At 62.6% G+C, this 19845-nt stretch overlaps 1 protein-coding gene across 1 annotated transcript in view; it reads left to right on the top strand.

Annotated features, from left to right (window-relative positions):
* LOC117649557 (nucleolar protein dao-5-like) overlaps positions 1–19845 on the top strand; it is a 45630-nt gene that overhangs the window by 22170 nt on the left and 3615 nt on the right. The window contains exon 2 of the mRNA XM_034392443.1: positions 3004–3060. The gene's annotated coding sequence lies outside the window, so the exon portion shown is untranslated. The remainder of the gene's footprint in view (positions 1–3003; positions 3061–19845) is intronic.

The following is a 19845-nucleotide window of genomic DNA, read 5'->3' as shown; positions in this document are numbered from 1 at the left end:
AATTCAAAAATATGTTTTGAATATTTCAAACAATAGTAATCGTGAATATAAGATAAACTCCCCCTGGGGGAGATTTAGGAGCCTTCCGGTGCGAAATTTTGAAACTATTTGTGCGGAGTTGCTGAGAAACGTGAGTGAGTTACGGGACAGACAGACGCACGACCAGTCACTTTGGTAACCCCAAACACGGCATGGGCTCGCTATCGCTCGCCAATTAGGGAAAAGTGTAGCGTCGGGCCGCGCCATCACACACACACACACACACACACACGAACCCGCACACGTGCGTGGCTGCGCGGGCATTACGTGACACGTGACGTGAGATGACGGCACCCACGGGACCGGATCCGCGACGCGACGCGTGGACACACACACATTCACACACGTGCGTTTTAATTTCACGCCGACGTCCCGGTGCGCGGCTGCCCGCGGCTGCTCGCGGCGGCCCGCCTGCAGGCTTCAGGTTCCGGATTTTGGGAGTGGCGACTGCGACTTCCGGCCGCTTCCGGTCCGACAGTGTGGGCGCGGCGCGGCGCGGCCATAAAGCATCGGCCTATCGACGTGGTGCTCTTTCATGCCGTTTTGGGGGGATTGAAAGTTTAGTGGCGTTGTTTGGTTTTCTTTTTTATAGCTGAAATATTGTGAGACCGATTTATTGGCATGCCGCTGCTGCAGCTGCTGCTGGTTTTTTTCAGTGTGGCGTCAGAACGCAGCGTGCCTGGAGGCGTGCGCGACGCCTGCCGCTGCAGCCGCTGCAGCCGCGCACGAGCGGGCAGAGAGAGAGAGAGAGAGAGAGAGAGAAGGCGATTGGAAAGTGCATACTATATAGATCACCGCCCGGCTCACACTCACATAGATCATGTCATCACCGCCAGCATCCCTTACCTCACCACAAACAGATAGACAGACATACAGACAGACAGACAGAGGGACACACAAGGCGCTTAGTTCCAGAGGCATCCTCACTAGGGGCCGTGCTCCGGGGTGCCCCATCCTCTTAGCGCGCGTTTAGAGCCCCCCCCCCCTTTCCGTGGTGCATTAGTGCGCTCGGTGGGTCTTACCGCCGCTTACTCCCGATCGGCTGGCCGCCTCGTCTCTCTGCCTCCAAGTCGGCCGCGGGCTTGTTTCTTTGTGCCGCGCCTGACTCCCCCCTCCCCTTTCGGATTAATTGCGGATGAGTGCAAGCGGCGCCGGAAGCGGTCGGGACGAGCGAGACGACGACGATGACGACGACGACGACGGGGACGGCGAGCAAAAACGGGCGCGCCTGGAGCGGAGCGTCCGGCCGCGGGCGGGCCCGAAAGCGCCCGAAAGGCAGACGACCATTTGTGGTCCAGCCATTAATCGCAATCGCAATCGCCTGCGAGGTGGGCCTGCCCGCAACGCTCGCCTGTGCGGCGTGGCGGCCTACCCTGAGCTCCACAGGCGCTCTCCCGCCTCTTTCTCTCTCTCTCCTCCTCCTCTTTCTCTTATCCCCTCTCTCTCGCTCTCTAACTATCGGGCCGCACCCGGCGCCTTTTGCTCGGCCACTGCTGCAGATGGCGAGCAACGAGGGGCCGGCCTCCTCATCGGCCTGCTCCAAGGAGGCGCCATCGCTGACCATTCGCTGGTGGAAAGCTCTGCGCGGGGCGGGGGTCATCGCGGAGGACGCGGAGCAGGCGAAGAACGCCCCGAGGCTCTACCGGCCGAGACAAAAGCGGCGTAACGTTGTGTCACTCCTATGCAGGGACGTGTGTGTGTGTGTGTGTGTGTGTGTGTGTGTGTGTGTGTGTGTGTGTGTGAGTCTGTGTCTGTGTCTGTGTATGTGAAAGAGGGGAGGAGGTCGCCGGTTTCACCCCGGTCGCTTTACGATGTGTCGATGAGGCCATTTATAGTGTAGCTCTCTATGTGACCATAGCAACAAACGGCGAAAGGAAAAGAAAGGAAGAAAGAAGCGGCGGCGGGCGGAAGGTGGAGAGGAGAGAGAGAGAGACGGAGAAAGAAGTGCGTCCGTTTCCTCGCTCGCGTAGTGTAGCAGCTTGTTGTCCTTTTTCACCTCCTTCCCTCCTCCTTTAATTGTTGCGGCGCGTCTCTGATTGTTTTTGTTTTTTTGTCCGTCCCCTTGGCACTGCCCCGCACTGCCCCGCACCGCGGCGTGGGAATGGCGTGGCGCTAAGGCGGCCGAACGCGGCATCGCGGCCGTGGGGGAGTCGCGTCGCGGACTCGCGGTCGCGCACGTCCCCGCAGAGAAAGCCCCAGCCCCCTTGCAGGCCCCCTAGGCCCCCCTGCAGGCCCTTCTGCAGGCTGCACCGTGCGGACCACGCCGCCACGCCGCGGATCCGAACCGATTGTAAACAAATCTGTCCCGGCGGCGGCCGTCCTTCACCACCCCTTCCCCTCCTCTCTCTCCTCTCTCTCCCTCTCTCTCTCTCTCTCTCTCTCTCTCTCTCTCTCTCTCTCTCGCTCTCCCTCTCCCTCTCCACTCGGACGCGCCGCCTTGCCGCCTTTCACACTACTTACACCCGGTCGGGAGGGGTGACCTCCAGGCACAATAGAAATGACTGCTGCGCACACACGGAATAGAAATTAACGAAGAAAAAAAAGAGGGCCCTCGGTGTGCGGCGTTGAACCCGCGCGCTGCCGTCCGTGCGGAGAGAGAGAGAGAGAGAGAGAGAGAGAGAGAGAGAGAGAGAGAGAGAGAGAAAGAGAGAGAGGGTGTTTTCGGAGCGCCGCGCTTTGCGAAACGTCTTTGTGCTGGTCCTTGTTAGCTGCAGGATGGGTCGGTCGTCCTGCGGTCGGTCCTGCAGGCTGATTTCGACCTCAGTGCTCGTCGCTCCGTCTCTCTCGCACCCATGGGGCGTGCCGTCTGGCGCCGTGGGCCCCGTCGGGGTGCGAGAGAGACAGCCGAGGGCCTAAGCTCCGCGGCCCCGGGCGGCACGGCCATGGCGTGGCCATTCCGGTCATTGGTCCGAGCGACCCGACTTCTGTTCGCTGATTGGCTCCTTGCTTGGCTGCTTGTTGCAGGCGCGGCGTGTCCCTCCACCGCGTGCCCCGCCGCCCCCTTCCGCTGAGCTGCAACAGGTGAGAGGAAAGCGAGTAGGGCTTACAAGGAGGAGGATCGAGATAGCGTGAGACGCAACGCGGTGCAACGCGAAGCAACGCGCCCGGCGGCGGTCAGCGCGTCAGCGCCGCAGTTGTCATGGCGACCGGCAGACTCATTCCGAGAGTCGTTTTCGTCGCTCTGTCACCCTCGCACTCAACGGAGCGTCCCGTATAGGAGCGAGAGAGACAGAGCGACGAGAACGACTCTCGGAATCAGTCTGTGACCGCGCCGACGGCTGGCCGGACCGTTCGAAGAGCCGCCCGGGGCTTATTAGGTGAAGGCTTCTCCGCTGGATGAGAGCGAGCAGTGCCCCGCCGCTCTGCCTCACTCGCACCCTTACAGGACGCCCCGTGTGTGCGAGGGAGACAGCGCTACTCCGAACCACCCCGCCGCTGCCACGACACTCGAAGTACCGCAGGTGCTGTGAGCCACACTTTGGGCACCAATTAGCAAAGCACCGAGTGTAGCGCCTCGATGGGAGCGGAGCCCTGCGAAGCCCTGCCGCCCATGCAGCTGCAGGTGTTGTCTCCGTCGCCCCGCCACCTGCAGCTGCGTCCGGGCCGAGCGCCGCCGTGTTCACGCACCTGGCCCTATTGTTTCTTCATGTTTAAAACAAAGGAAATTAAGGAGCAGTGTCGTGGCGGAGTTTCGTTTTTTGCACGGAATGTTTTATGCACTTCCTGCACAGGTGCGCCTATCGCGGCCTTATCTCTGGACGCGCGGACACTTTGATAGGGGAAGGAAGACGCGACAGAGGGGGCGAGCGAGAGGCGTCGTGGCGCGAACGATACGCTAATCGGACGCAAACCAAACGCGCCCTCGCTTCTCGGAAGCCGAGCCGGCGTTACGATGCTAGAGTTGCCGACCCGCGCGAGGAGGAGGCTTCATTACTTTCATTGGGCCGGGCGGCCGATGAATCGAGGATGGCAACCCTATCCATAGTCGGCGCACCCGGAAGGTAAGACACCGGCCGGGCCGGGCGGTGCTGAAAAAGGCGCCGCTCGACACACTGCCTTACTTGACGCTGGGCACGGCGGCGGCCCTACACTGCGAGCACTCCCACCGCCGCCATGGCCGCCATGGAGGAAGCGTCATATAAACGTAACGAGGAACAGAGGGAACAGGCCGCCGGGCCGGGCCGTCCGGGGCGTCCAAGAAGGAGGTATTGTTCGCGGTGGCGGCAATACGGCGTTCCGAACCGAAAGTTGACGTGCGTGGCGGTCGTCGGCCAGCAGCCCCATTCCGAACGACCATCTCGCTCTGTCTCTCTCGCACACACACGGCGCGCCCCGTGAGTGCGAGTGAGACAGACTGACGTCGGTGGGCGCCGCGAACTAGGGCAGCGCGCTGCGCGGGGGCGCGATCGAAAAAGTGTCGCGATCGCCCGGAAGATGGCGGCACTTGCCCTGCTTTCCAGGCTCTCCAGGGCCTCCAGGGCCTCGTTGGCGGCGGCGCGGCCTTCGGCGGCAGCGGCGGAATGGTGCCAGCAAGCAGCACCAGCCAATCAGGAACCGCGCGCCTTTTGGCGCCAGTTTCAAACGGCGGTTCCAAATGGCGGCACGCGACGGCCTGGCACACTGATTCTGAGAGTCGTTTTCGTCGCTCTGTCTCTCTCTCTCTCTCTCTCTCTCTCTCTCCTCCTTTTTCCCTCTCTCGCCCTCATGGGGCGTCCCGCGCAAGAGAGGCAGAGCGACGAAAACGACTCTCGGAATCAGTGTGCAGGTCGTGAGGTGGGGCTTTGTCCGCCAGAGCGTCCCACCGGCCGTGTCGTGTCATCCCCGTCGCCGTGCCGCCGTGCCGCGGGGCTGACCGGGACGACGCTCCGCTGATTAGCACGTCGTCGTCGTGTCAACAGCACCTCGGCGACGACGCGGCCGTTTCGGCGCGCTCCGCCGCGCTGGCCGGCCGAAATTAATGCCTGGGTCGCCGTCGTGGAAGTAAGACGCACTTCGCGGTCCGTGGTGCCCGGTGGAGCGCGGTCCGTGAGGCAGAGGCTGAGACTGGGGCTCGCTGGCTCGCTCCAGCGCGGGAACAGCGCCGCCATCGACAAAGCGCTCCGAGTTCAATCCATTGCCGATGGTCGTTTGGCGCTAAACTCCGCGCCACGGCCGCGCCTACCCAGCCCGCGGCGGTCCGCCACGGCGTGTTCGCGGCAGGAGCAGTGACCGCGACGAGCACCGCGACGAGCCACTCAAACGGCCAGGCACTGGCAATTAGCTGGATCATCAATCGGAGACTGTTATTCCTGGAAAAGAAGGGGAGGGGGGCTCCGCAGCGTACGGTGTACGCGTAGACGCGTTCCAGGGAAGGCCGCCGCGCCGCTCCTTTCTGGACACCACTGGAAGCACGCTGGAAGGCTGGAGGGCTGGAAGTGGCGGCATGTAAAGGGTTACACAACGGCGGCACGGCGCGTGCCGAACACCGTAGGCGGGCATCGGCTCGACACGGCACGGCACGGCCGCCACGGCCATGTCGCTCACGGTGTGGCGCGGCGCGCGGCCAGGCGCCGCTGCGTCGCTGTTGTTTGATACCGCAAAGTCTGATCGCGTTATGGGAGAGAAAACGCTCGGCTGGGGCGGGGCGGGGCGGGGCGGGGTGGCCCGCGTCGTAATTCCGAAGGGCTCCGCACGAAAGTGCTGCAGTGCAGTGGCTGGCTGCAGTTTGTTGCTGCCTCCGCCCTTGTTGTTGTTGTTGTTGTTGGACGTATTTCTCCCGTTCCGTTTAAGGCCGGCCGATGTGGCATGCGCGTTTTTGCGCGCGGGGTCGTTGGTACAGCACACTGCACAGTGCAGTGGCCGCTCTCCGCGCCGCGCCGCGTGAAAGGGTGAGTCGCGGGCCACTGCCACGGTGGCCTGCGAGCACAGCGCTGGCTCGGGTTCGACTCCCCCCTCAAAAAATTAATTTTTTTAGGAAAATCAATGGGCCAATAGTTATTGTATCTTCCAAACCGCGATGAGCCCCCTTCAGCCTCACCTTGACTGAGAAGAAGAAGAAGGAGAAGAAACTCATCACTGCAAAAAAGTGATACCTTTCCCCACGTCCATCGGCAACCCGAAATTTTGTAACCAATCTTACATATACTTGATTCGCAACGTTTCAGCTACATACTACAGCCGTGCGCAAAAAAGTGGCCGTCACGTACGAGGCATTTCTTTGCCTGACTTTCTCCCGAGGAAAGGGTCGAAATCACGAGCGCGGTTTGATCTGCGAATCGCACTGCTGCAGCAGCGCCACTTATCCTAAACGCGGAGTCGTTGAACGGCCGGATCGATATCTCGATATGTGTATCGACCGCAGCGACGCACCACACGAAGCACGCCAATTACAGGCTGGGCGCCGCGGCGGGGCGGGGCGGGGCGGGGCGGGATGAAACGCAACTGCAACCCTGAGGCGCCGCCGCGCCGCTCCGACTGCAGTCGTCGTCATGCTGTCGAATCCCACTGTCTCTCTCTGTCTCTCCTCCTCTCTCCTTTTAAAATTGACAGGAATGCCGTGAAGAAATGATTGGCGGCGGCGAGGCGCGGCGCTGCACGGGACTTGGGACTTCCCTCCGACCCCGGCCGGAGGAGGAGGACGAGCAAAAAGCAGCGGCAGGCTGTTGTGGAGGCAGCTCGGGAAGCTGAAGAGGAGACACACTGACCCCGCACCGGCAGGGCAGGGCAGGGCAGGGCAGGGCAGGGCAGGGCAGGGCAGGGCAGGGGGCAGGGCAGGGCAGGGCAGGGCAGGGCAGGGAAGGCAGGGCAGGGCAGGGCAGGGCAAGGCAGGGCAGGGCACGGGGGCCCAGGGGCAGCGGGCAGGGCAGGGCAGGGCAGGGCAGGGCAAGGCCGGGCCGGGCAAGGCAGGGCCCAGGGAAGAAGGTTCGCGGTGGGCCCTTCATTAAGGCCAGTGGGCGAGTGGACCTCCTCCCTCAGCGGCGTCAGCGGCACTGCAAAACGAAATGAAAGGAAAAGAAAATGTTGAGGGGAATATGGGACACGAACGGTAGTACGCAGTGACCTGTGGGAGTGCCCGGCGCGCAGCGGTCGCAAACTTCCTTGCCGATGGTCTCGGGTCGTCGTCCATTGTGACAATCAAGTTCCCTTGGATGTCGTCGGCAAAGGGCTAGAGCGAGCTCGAGCATCGAGGGGCGAGGCGATCACACTGCTTTTTCGGGCGAATGGTGGTGGTGGTTTCTTTAACACAAGAGGGAAAGAAACTTTTAATTTTTCTGTTGCAATGCTCTACGCCCACTTTCGCTCGGCCGAGCGTCTTTTTCATTTGAAACAAGCAGCAGTGCCCCCCCCCCTCTTCTTATTGCGTGGACGTGCGCCTCGTCGTCGCAGTGTCGTGACTGGCTCCGGGGACTCCAGGCCGACGGCGGTGATCGGGGCCTTTCGACATGACCCGTGTGCGCTGCACTTTTTGGCGGGCGAGTCCATTGATATGTGGATCAGATCGCCATTGCGCCACACACACGCACGCACACACACGCACGCACACACGCGCGCGCGCGCTTGACATTGCAATGTGTGTGTCACGCGAATGTCAATCTGAAACGAGCGCCACGCCCTTTGACCGCTGCCGACTCCGCGCGGCCTAGCTTTTGAATTGCAACGGTGCGTGTGCGTGTGTGTGTGTGTGGGGGTGTGTGTGTGTGTTTGTGAGTGCGTGTCTGTCTATGGGGATTGTGATTGGTTGCAGAGCTATCATGTAATAAAACACAGCGCCGCGTCCACTTATTAAGCGTGATGTCAGGGCACACCGCCCAGGGCGTGGATGTGTGCGTGCGCGTGTGTCTGTGTTGGTGTGTTTGTAACGGCGTCCTGATCATCAGGAGACTGGAAGAGTGACGAATCGTTTGCAACGCTTCTCCCTTCTTCAAGCTAGCCCCCCTTCCTTTTCTCCCCGTGGAACTTTGGCACACACACACACACACACACACACACACACACACACACACACACACACGATGCGACGGGGCCACACGCCGAGCCCGCCACACTGTAGCCCCCGGGGGTGATCGGCGAGGCGTATCATTGGCAAACATTAACGTATGATTCAATCGCTCTCGGCTTTGTCGTCGTGTTCGGAGAACGAACACGTGGCGGCCGGTAGCACTGTCTGCCCCACCGTAAAGCCGCGCCCCGTGTGCGTGTGTGTGTGTGTGTGACCGTGAGAAATCTCGGAGGAAAGTTCGAACGTTGGAACAGCGAGGTTCGAACTTAGGCGTACAAAGCGATTTGTTTTGCCGATTTGCTTACACCTTGAAAACGCACCGAGGGTGTTGGTGTTGTTGTTGTTGTTCGGATACGCATGGGCGTAAATAAGTGTGTTTGTTGTTGTTTGGCCGCTACGCTGGGAGACGCCCCCGCACGCCCTGGCGCGCACGGTGCCGGTGTGCCACGGTGTGCCGGACTACCGGTCCGGCCGGTCCAGCTCATCCTCCAGGAGCGCGGCTTTTGGCCTGGAGTCCCGGCGTCCCGGACCAGTCCAGGGAGTCCTGGAGGTCCTGGAGCCTGGACCATCCGTTGCGCCGCGTTGCGCGGTCCGACTGCTGGCCGGAGATGGCGGGCATTTATAGGGGAGCGGTAACCACGGTAACGGCCATCGGGCATCGCCCGGCGAAAGTCTCTCTTTCTCCGATACCATTCACCGCAGCGCGGCCACTGGCCGGCCCCGCCCCGCCCCGCCCTCGGCCTATCGCCGATTCCCAAACATGTGACGTGCGTTATGCAAGACGACGTTGTTGGGAGCGGTGCAGTCGGCGCGCGCGTGCGGCGTGCACCGGCAGACTGATTCCGGGAGTCTTTTTCGTCGCTCCGCCTCTGTCGCACCTACACGGGACGGCACTTGAGTGCGAGAGGGACAGAGCGACGAAAGCGACTCTCGGAGTCAGTCTGCCGGGGGCCGCTATGGCCGCTCGCTGCGCTTTTGGCTTGCGGCGCGCATGGCCGGTGTGGGCCGCTGCTGCCTGTTGCCTAGGTCCTGTTAGCATGTCGAAAAAGGCTTTATGGCCGGGAACTCCAGGGCCGTCCAGGGTCGGGGCAAGCACGACGACTCTGAATCACTTCCCACAGACGGGCGGGCTGGGCAGGCCCGGGCCGCCTCCTCCCGATTCGGCGAGCCCTTGTTCGATTAATGCCGTGGCTGCTGCAGGAGTCCTTGGCGTGGCCGGGCGTGCCTGCCGCTGCACTCGGCGGAGGAGGGGGAACCATGGCGTTGTGGGGGTGCGGGGTGACGCGGCCGCGCGGCCGGAGCCAGAACCCTGACCTGGCAGTGACGGTCAGCACGACTGCAGCTCGAAGAGCCTTCATCACTCTGTCTCTCTCGCTCTCATGGGGCGTCGCGTCGCGGTGCGAAGGAGACGAAGCGACGAAGGGCCAGCCTGACGCTCCTTACGGCCGGTGGCGGGTGCGGCAGCCTCTCGGACATGGCGATGCAGTCCGCCGGTCCGGCCGATCCATGTATCGATCCACCGACGGCTATCGGCTGGAGCCGCCACCGGCCTCCAGGCCTCCAGGGGCGCGGCGGCGCGGCGGGCCTTGCGTCACGCCGCCTCGTCGATATGCCTTTCTCCAGCGAGCCGGGCCGGCCTGGCCCTTGGGCCTGACCGAGACCGAGACATCCGAGCCGCCCCCGCACGCGCACCGCGCTACCGGCCGCCCGCGTTGCCCGCGCTGCCCGCGTATCGGCGCCGTGATCGCGTTCAGTGCCTCGGGGTGGCCGACGACGACTAGGCCGACCGGGGACGCCGACGACGAGTGGCGGCCGGCTTAGGTAACGCCAAAGCAAGCGCCTCGTTGCCAAAAGCGGCGACGCGGCGACACGGTGACGCGTGGAGAAACTCGCGAGGCAGTGTCGCGTCGCAAGCCAAATAACGTGGAACAGTGCACCGCCGGCGGGCTCCCTCGCACCCCTGCGCGGCGCCCCGTGGGAGCGAGAGAGACAGAGCGACGGAGGCTCTGTTCGGACTCTGCACGGGGGAGAAAGGGTCCGGTGCGCGGTCCAGGCGGGGGCTTTGCCTTGCAGTGCACTGTCTCGGCGGGCGACAGCACTGGACAGGGCGGGCCCCGTCCCTAAGTGGCACCTGCAGCGCCTGCAGCGTGCAGTGCAACCCGCAGTGCAGCCCGCAGTGCAGCGGCACGCGAATGCCACTTGGCGACGCCGGCGCCACCGCCTTGCCAGCCTTGCGCTTTCGTTCCGCGTGCCGCGTGCAGTGTGCAGTGTGCCGGCCTCGTTGTCGCCGTCCCTTGGACGCGGTCCACGGCCTGGATGTCGGGCTGCCGCGGTAGCGCCGCGGGTGGCGCTAGCTGCGCTGGCCGCCGATGACGGGAAGGAAAGGAGGGTTCGCGTTGGTTTGGCACGTCGCCGTCGAGAGAGTGATGCAAGACGCAAGCCGCTGCCGCGTACCTTCACGACGACGGCCAGCAGAAAGCGGTGCAGGGCTTCGGCCCGCCTCCTGCCGCCCCATGCCGGAGGAGCGTTGCGTCGCTCTGTCTCTGTCGCACTCATGGGGCGTACCGCGGGGGTGCGAGAGAGACGGAGCGACGAAACGAGCCTTCGGAGTCGGGCGAGCACCGCCATCTAAAAGCCATCTCGGCTACTAGATGGAGTCAACACGCGGGGCGCTGCATGGGCGGCACTGCACTGCGAGGCCCGGCCCGGCTCTCCCGCTCGCCGAGGCTCATTAGTGAAAGTTGCGTGGAGACGCTCAAGACGGCCGTGCTGCGCGAGCAGCGCGTGCTGCAGGTGCGCCCTGCTCGCCGCGCTCAAGTAGTGCCTCCTGCCGGCCGCGGGATTGATGATCGATACATCGATCCATCGATACCCCGGTCGGTCGTGATTGCGACGCGGAGCGGACCGTCACACAGTGGGCCAGAAGACCGGTGGAGGCTGCCAAAATTCTAGACGCGTTTTGAGCTCCAGAGTCGCCAAATGGGACTCGAACCGAACGTGTGACCCCACCAATGGATTCCTCGCTCGAAGAGAAATCCATTGGTGGGGTCACACGTTCGATTCGAGGTCCATTTAACGACTCTGCAGCTCAAATGCGTCTAGAATTTCGGCCCCTTCCTCCGGTCCTCTGGCCCACTGTGCGTCAGGGGCGGCGGATCGATCAGCAGGCGGAACACACACCAGTGACAATCCTTGTTGCCAACTGATAACAGCTTTGTACATCATTGTATACCACGCAGCTGGTAAACCCCGACAAATCTCAGTTACATCACGCCGAAAACGAGGATGGCAGACTCGTTACAAAGTAGTGGTGGCCTGCCCGGCCGCCTCGACTCGCTTCTCGGTAGAGATGAAGCCGTTCATTCGGCCAGGCCGCGTCCGGCCGGCCGCTCTGGGGCTGCTCGTTCGGAAAACGAAAGTGTTGGGCTTTGCCCATGGCTTGCCCGGCCGGCATCGCACCAGCAGACTCATTCCGAGAGTCGTTCTCGTCGCCCTGTCTCTCTCGCACCTACAAGGGACGCCCCATGAGTGCGAGAGAGACGGGGCGAATCGGCCCGCACCAGCCAGCCGCAACGGCAGCGGCGATAGTTGCACCAGTTGGATTCGTCCGTACGTGTGTGAATGCGCGTGTGTGTGAGAGAGCGAGTGGAGTGAGTAGGGCTGTGTGCGAGTGCGTGTGAGAGAGTATGTGTGAAAGGGATGTGTGTCAATTATTCCTCGAATTGCAAGTGCTCGTTGCGGTGCTGTCGAGCGAAAAAAAACTCCTCTGTTGGATGGCGCTGTGCCGTCTTGCGCGCTTCGTGTCGTCATCCTCATCGTCACCGCGTGTGGCGCGACAAACTCCCCTTTCCTTTTTTGCGACTCCATCACCGATCGGGAGTTGAACCCGCGCCAGGCGCGTGTAGCCAGCGGGCAGCGAGAGCAGCGGAGATAGCGATCGGCGTCGTAACCGACTGAGCCACCGCGGCGCTGGCTTAATTGGATTCGTAAAGCAGTGCACTGTAGTGTAGTACGTGGCGCCGAATTGGAAGCCGCCCAGCGGCGAGCCCGTCGCTCTGTCTCTCTCGCACTCACGGGGCGTCCGCATGGGTGCGAAAGAGACAGAGCGACGAAAACGAGTCTCGGAATCAGCCTGCTGCCGCTCGAGAGCGCGCGCCGGATCTCAAGTTTTGCCGGTGGAGTGGGCGAAGCGGGCGAAGCAGAAGCAGTCTCTCTCGGTGAAGGGGACGGAAGGGCAGGCTGCGGCGCTGCGGCTGCGGAGCGCATTTGCCGCCACCTGCAGCGCATCACCTTGCCGTCTCCCTTTACTTTCGAGTGCTGCTTGCTTTCAGGAGTCGATAATCTGCGGCAATTTATAACCGCCGGGGCCTTCCCTTATGCGCCTCGCCGCGCCACGCCACGCCGCGCAGCCAAAGTGAAGGCGCACGACTTTGGCGCCTCGATACCGAAGGCCCGCCGCCCCGCCCCGCCCCGCCCCGCCCCGCCCCGATGGCGGCTGCAGAGGATTCATGCACTTTCCGGGGAAATATTTGCGGAACAACGGAAAGGTCAATGTAGTGGCAGGCCTGGCGCCGTTCAATCTCGCCACAGGGCGAGTCAGGCGGCGCGCCGAGGCGTTCTTATCCACCCCACTGTAAATGAACGCGCCGTTCGGCAACTTTTTATTTTCCGCTTCTTTCCGTTCCGTTCGTGACGAGGTAATAACGACACGGGGAAGTCACTCTGTCACTCCGGCGAGTGTGACGTCCAATCAGGCGTGTGATGTATTGAGCGGGCCAGCAGCCTGTCTGTCTCTCTCGCACTCGCGGGCCGCGCCGTGTGGGTGCGAGAGAGACAGCGCGACGACACGCCGCGCGGATAATCAGTGCAGGCCGCCACCGCACCGGCGCACCGCGAGTTGGGCTTTCCTTCGGAGGAGGAGTGTCGTCCACGACTAGCAGTGCAGTGGTCGTCTCGCCGGTGCACTGGTACCCCTTTCGCTGGGGCACGTCGACGAGTCTCTGATGTGTTGATAACGAGGTGGCCGCCGCCGTGGCTGCCGCTCTCGCCGGCCAGACCATGCCGCCAGCCTGCGCGGCGCCGCGGAGCCGCGGACGCGGAGACACACCACTCGTAAATTATTCACTCGTCACTGCGCCAGACCAGCCAGACATAGGCAGCTAGCTGTCCCGCTCGCACCTTCCGGGCCGCGCCTCGAGTGCGAGAGAGACCGCCGTTCGGCGCGCGGTGCGCTCGGATTAATGACGGAAGGACGCCGGGCGACGCCGGGCGATGAAAGAGAGAGTCCGGGACATTGTTATTGCACCACGCCTATTTTTCCTTTTTATGCACGCCGGGCCGCGAAGCCGCGAACGGAGAGGGCTTCGCGGTTGTCTGCTAGTCATGTTGTTGTTGTCGTTGTTGTTGCTGGTCGATGTGCGCCTGCCTCGTCTTCACCACCATGCGCGTCGCGTGTGCTGCCGGCAAGGGCGTCGATCCCAATTTTCAACACACACACACACACACACCACAGGGGATGAGCGGCGTGCCATCGCGGTGCGGCGGGCCCCGGTTTGGCGCCGCCGGAGAGAAATGAACTGGAGAAATGGAGTGCGTGCCGCCCTGGCCGCCCGGCTTGGCGCCCTGCTTGGCGCCGCCCGGCTCGACTGGCGGAACTCGGATCGGATGATGCGGTGCTCGGTGCTCGGTACTCGGCACGGCACTGGTAGTCTGGTAGTCGAGACGCTGCGAGGCGAGGGACTTTCCTCTTCCTCCGGAGGGCCGAGGCGCCGGCGGATGTCACACCGCCGCTGGAGCCTCGCAGTCCCGGCTGGAGTGGCTGGAGCCGCGGCGCCGCGCAGGAAGCGCCTTGCCACGCCACGTCGTGCCGTGCCGCTGCTTAAGACGACCTGCTTAATGAGACCTTGCATGAGCACGGCCAAAATGCACACGGCTTTCGCGGAGGCCCTTTTACCCGGCTGCTGTTTGCATGTTCGCCTTATGCGCCTGCCTGCCTGCCTGCCTGCCTGCCAGCCTGCCTGCCTGTCTGCCTGCCTGCCTGCTTGTCAGTGGCTAGGCGCGGCGCGTGCTGCTCGCCAGGCCCCGAAATTTATTAATTAGCCTCGGCCCTCCATTTGTCGACCGGTGAAATCTCTATCCGCATTAGCATAGAAATAAATAGTCGGCAGTCACATCTTTGCCGGCGGTGCGGGCGGGGCGCGGCGGGGCGGATGGATGGCTCGGCGTGCGGCGCGCCTCCCGCTGGGCCTCGTTGGGCTCGCCAGTCCTTCCCGGTACTATTAGTGTGCTTCCTATTTGCAGGCGCCGCTTATCGCATCATTTCGTATCGATCCGTCACGTCGCGGCAACGTATGCAACGCATGTTTGTGATGTCTTTATTAGCACTTTCCACGTGGTTACGCAAACCGCGCGCGCGCGTGTGTGTGTGTGTGAAAGAGTGCGTGTGCGCGCCCTGCGCCCTGACCTCCGCCCCGTGGCGGTGGGTCCGGTGGGTACAGCAGGTTGTTGTGGTGGCTTCGCCGGGCTCCGCGGTGCTTTCCAGACTCGCACCTCGGCGGCGGCGCGATCTCTCCGTCTCACTCGCACTCACGGGGCTTGCCGGCTTGCGGCGTGCGTGCGAGAGAGACAGGCCGTTCGAACCGAATGCGAAGTCTGCCTGCAACGGCGGCGGTCTTTTTGCGGGACGTGAGAAAGCGCGGCCACTTCTTGTGCTGCTCGGCGAGCTGAGCGCACACAGGTGCGCCGCGGCAGGTGAGGAAGACGGACAGCTTGGGGGCGCGCCACAGTGGGCCAGAAGACCGGCGCAGGCGGTCAAAACTCCAGACGCGTTTTGAGCTCCAGAGTCGCTAAGCAATACTCGAATCGAGCGTGTGACCCCACCAATGGATTCCTCGTTCGAAGAGCAATCCATTGCAGGGCTCACACTTTCGGTTCGAGTCAAAGCGACCGGAGCTCAAAACGCGTCTAAGTTGGCAGCCTCACCGGTCTTCGGCCAACTGTGCGCGCGGGAAGTTCGGTGGAACGGCCACGGGCTCGCGCCGTCGCCGACGTCCGGGTGGGCGCCACCGCCGCCGAGTCGGCGGGGAGGTGCCCGGGAGAGTCCCCGTCGGCGTGCGACGGCCATCGCGCAAGGTAACGGTTTGCGTCCATGTTCGACAGCTCCTTGCGTCAAACAAATCTAAGTTGGGATATTTATGTAACAGGGCCACGGATATCACTAGCAAGGCAACGTCAAATTTCACGTAGAATGTTATTTTAGAGTCAGTTGTGCAAATTGTCGAAGGATGTTCCAGTTCCAAGCGGATATGCAACTCAGAGCTAGGTTATGTCAGCCGTGACGTGCGCCTCGCGCCGTGCTTCGACGGCAAACCCCTGTCGCGATTCACGCCGTATTTTCGGCGGTATTCCTTCGAAGGTTCGAGAAAAGTTTTAGCGTGTTGGTGGGGTCACACGTTCGGTTCGAGTCCCATTTAGCGACTCTGGAGCTCAAAACGCGTCTAGAGTTTTGGCCGCCTCCACCGGTCTTCTGGCCCACTGTGCGCGCGGGAAGGCGGCGAGCCGGCCACGGGCTCAGCGCCGTCGTCCTGGTCGTCCGGGTGGGGCGCCACCGCGCCGCCGTCGGCGAGGGAAAGGTCGTCGAGAAGGTCACCCCTAAAACGGCGTGCGACGGGCGCAGCGCGCAAGGAAATATGGCAGCGGGTTTGGGGCGGCCCGGCGTGAGGCTAGGCGGTGCTTGGCGTCGAGGAAGCAAGCAGCGGCACGGCGAGCAGGGCGATGAGAGGTTGCGGTGAGGACCGCGGCCAGGACGGCGCCAGTGGATCGGCTTGCAGGCCATGCAGGCCGAGGTGGTGCGGGTAATTGGCCGGCTTGTCCCGGCGTTCTCACTGCGGGGCGGGGCGCGGCGGCGCAGGCAAATTGGGTAGGTGTCCGCTGACAACCAGACCAGCCCGCCGGACCGCCCTCCGCCACTCTCCCTCACGCGCGCCGCGACCCGAGGCGCCTCCGTCATCGTCGTGGTCGTCGTGGTGGCGCACGCGTCCGCGGCTGGGTTTCGGGTGTCGACGCCGGGCCTCCAGGCGGGGGGCGATCCTCGTTCCGCCGCGGTTACAACTTATTACACCTGAATCTAGGAAAAAGCATGGCTTGTCCATTCTCCTTCGAAAAATTTCTGAGCACTCCATAAGCCTGGTGTCCAAACTTGGTCCACTCGTTGCGGCTTGCGACTCTGCTTTCTTTCGGAAACGCCTTCCCGGAGACACCGGGCACCACGGGGCTGGTCACGCTGGGCCTGCCCCCTGCTCCTGGAGGCCGCGGCAGCGTGGCGGCGGGTTCCACTCCAACTGCTTGGGGATCCGGGCGCGAGCATGCGTGAGCCTCTTGGCAGTTTGGCGAGTGTAGGCGCGGGCTCTTCAATTCCTCGACAGAGAATTGGGTGCAAGCTGTTTACACACTCACTCATCCACACACACAAACACACACTCGACCACTCTCGGAGAATCCGTTGCGGGCGGGAAAATGGGCAGGATGAAAGTGTTCCGGTCACGCCTCGCGTTGCCTCGCGTCCAGGGCTGGAGTCCAGGGCCTGGACCGCCGGGCTGCCTCTGCCTGTGACTCCAGGTCAGGCTCGGACTGGCCAGGGCAGACAGGCAGAAAAATCTGTCGGGGCCTTCGGGTTTGCGACCAGTAACGTCACAAAGTTGGTCAAAAAGTGATTGAATCTCCGAAAGTAGCCGTTTTCGCTGAATTTGAGCGGCCACTGCGTCCGATCTAGTTGCGGCCAACGACCTCCCTCGACGCCCTAGTATTCTTAAGACCCTACTCTTTCATGTCCTGTATCGGGAAGACGTTGACCACAACGATTTTGCCTTTGACCGCAACGATTTTGGGACCAAAGTTGGTCAAAAAGCGGTCGAATCTCGGAAATTTGCTGACTTTGCTAACTTTGGGCGGCTACTGTGTCCACTCTAGTTGCATTAAAAGGCCTCCCTCGACGTCCTAGTATTCTTAAGACCCTACTCTTTCATGCCCTGTGTCGGGAAGACGTTGACCACAACGATTTTGCCTTTGACCGCAACGATTTTGGGACCAAAGTTGGTCAAATAGCGGTCGAATCTCGGAAATTTGCTGATTTTGCTGACTTTGGGCGGCCACTGTGTCCAATCTAGTTGCATTAAAAGGCATTTAAAAAGTTGGTCATGAAGGTTAAAAACAATGATGATCGGGGGCCTTTTGCGGTCTTACCCGCCGGGGCCTTTTGAGGGCCAGTCCGAGCCTGCTCCTGGTGCTGTGTCTACTCGCGGGAAACGGAGGGCCCGGGCCGGCCTAGGCCAACCCGAGGCGGCCTGGACTAGGCCTCGGTGTCGACGACGGAGAGCTGGTGATCGGGCGAAATTGCGCACTCGTTGTGTGTGTGTGTGACAGAGAGAGAGCGACTCGGTGACTCAGCAGCGCTCAGAACGGCTTACGTCTATATTGTCGCTCTCTGGGTTTGTCAAACACACGTGTCGCCGTGTCGCCCACTCCACTGGCCGGCCGTGCCCACGACGCAAACACCGGTAGCGGCCGGACAGCGCCAAAATAAACCCTCAAACAGCGGCGGGAAAAATAAAATCCGTTTCTCTCCGTCGGTGCGCTGTAATGGCGGTCGGCGACGCCCTTGCCTTTTCACACACTCACTCGCAGTCACTCTGGCGTAGTCGCGCGAGTGTGTGTGCGTGTGTGTGAGGACATTGATTACCTGCCCCGAGCTGACTGATCTCCCTGCGATCATCAATAACGACAACGGCGTCCTGGGCGGGAGGCGGCGCGCGGCGGCGGCGCGGTGGCGGCCGGGGGCTTAGGCTGCCGCCGCTGCAGCACAGGAATCACTTACTGGGATCGGGCGGCCACCTCGGGCCTCAGCGCGCCTCAGCCTGCGCGGCACCTTGCTTGGACTGCTTTTGATCCGCCGGGGCGTTAACAGTAGTTAACAATCATCACTCCGCCACGGCTCGGCACGGCCGGGTCAGGTCGCTCCGGGCCTCGCGATTCATCACTTACCCTGTCCGGGTGCGTCACTGCTTTTAAAATTAATTTCAAGCCTATAGTTATGGATTTTTTCGTTGATTTTTTTTCTAACCAAATTGACCCGCTGGTACTGCCGTCGGTAGTAAAACCCGAGCCGGGCTGTCTTGTATCCGACTGCGAATCTCCCAAGCCCAGTCCAGCAGCCGCGTGAATAGATGAATCTCTTCGACGCGGACCTCCCGGAAAGTCCTTCCAGGCCCAAACTCGGCCGGAGCCGAACCGAGCCGCTCCCTGCTCGCCGTTTTGACGAATTGCCCGGCGAACGCGGCCGAGCGGGCGGGCATGCCTCGCTGCTCCAACGCGACGCGGCGACGCGGTGTGCGTTTCCGGGGAACGGTGGGTCTTCTCCGCGGCCGGCGGAGTATCGGGTGTCGCCTTGCCTCGGCCAGCCAGCAGCTCGATGTTCCGAACACAGCGTCGTCGCCCCGTCTCTCTCGCACCCGTACGGCACGCTGATGAGTGCGAGGGAGACGGGTGCTGTCCTGCTCCTCGTCGCGTCACTGTTTGGGCGCTGCGGCCGGTGATGCGGCGTTACCTAACTAACTGGCGCCGCCAAGCCACGGCCTCGGTAAGGCACTCGCGGCTCAATCACTTTCGCGATGGAAGAAAGAAGGCGCACTGTGGGGCGCCGCCCCTTGACGAGTTCGAGTCGCGCCCCGCCCCCCAAGGCTTCGGAAGCCCCGCACGGCGGCGGCGCCACGCCGGCCACGCCAGGCGTGAGCGATGGGGTGCTGAATATGAAAAATTGCGCGGGCAGGCGGGCCGGAGGGCAGCAGTGAAACGGCGGCAGCGAGGCCCGGGCGAACGGACGGAAGGCGAAGCAGAAGTCCGCCGCGGTAACTCACCGCGCGGTGTCCGTGCGTCTGTCTGTCTGTCTGTCTGTCTGTCTGTCTGTCTGTCCGTCCGGCTGTCCGGCTCGCAGCACGCGGAGAAAGGCGTTCGGAGGCACTGCCACCCATTCCGGCCGATCTGCCTGGATCAGAAATATGAGCCAGGTGACGCCAACACTTGCGTGCGCAGATTTTTTTTTTTTTTGCTTTCCGTGTCGATTGCGAAGCTAGCTGTGTGTGTGTGTGTGTGTGTGTGTGTGTGTGTGTGTGTGTGTGTGTGTGTGCGTGTTTTATAAGAGTGTGTGTCTGTGACGTGAGTCTGTCACATCGCAGTAGTCTCTCCCGCTTTCTTCGCAGCCCTTGGGGGCAACCTGGGTGATGTCTGCCGCTTATGTGTGTGAGAGAGTGTGATTTTAGAGAACTCCTCCGGGGCGGCTTGGTGGACTGCAGGTGGCAGCACCATGGCGGGCTCGTCGGTGCAGCTGTTTAGGCCCTCTTACGCGTGGCGCGTCGCGCCGGCACACTGGTGGCAGGTGCGGGCAGGTGTCCTTAATTGCGGGTACGACGTATCGCGTGGGCACTGCCGGGCCGCGCCTTCACGCTGCATTCAGATAAAAATCGGGTGGCGGCGCGCGGCCGGCCTGGCCGCCTGTGTGGCGTCAAAAGCCGCCATAAACACCTTTCGCCCCGGCCGGCCCGGCCCGGCGCTGCCTCGCTCTGTCCCACAGTGCCCCGCGGGCGGCCCTAGCGGCCCAGCATGGGCCCGGCAGGCCGGCAGGCCGCGTATGAACCCTTTCACCGCGTGCTTGGCGCTTGGCGCTTGGCTTGGCGTCGCCGGGGAGCTGGGCAGGGAGCTGTTGCTGCGCTGAGCGGCGAGCTGCTCGGAAAGGGCTTGGCGCTTTGCTTGGCGCAGCAGTGCAGTGCCACGCAACA

Source organism: Thrips palmi, unplaced genomic scaffold (assembly GCF_012932325.1).
Source record: "Thrips palmi isolate BJ-2018 unplaced genomic scaffold, TpBJ-2018v1 HiC_scaffold_4, whole genome shotgun sequence".
NCBI lineage: Eukaryota > Metazoa > Arthropoda > Insecta > Thysanoptera > Thripidae > Thrips > Thrips palmi.
This window is presented reverse-complemented; position numbering and strand designations above follow the sequence as displayed.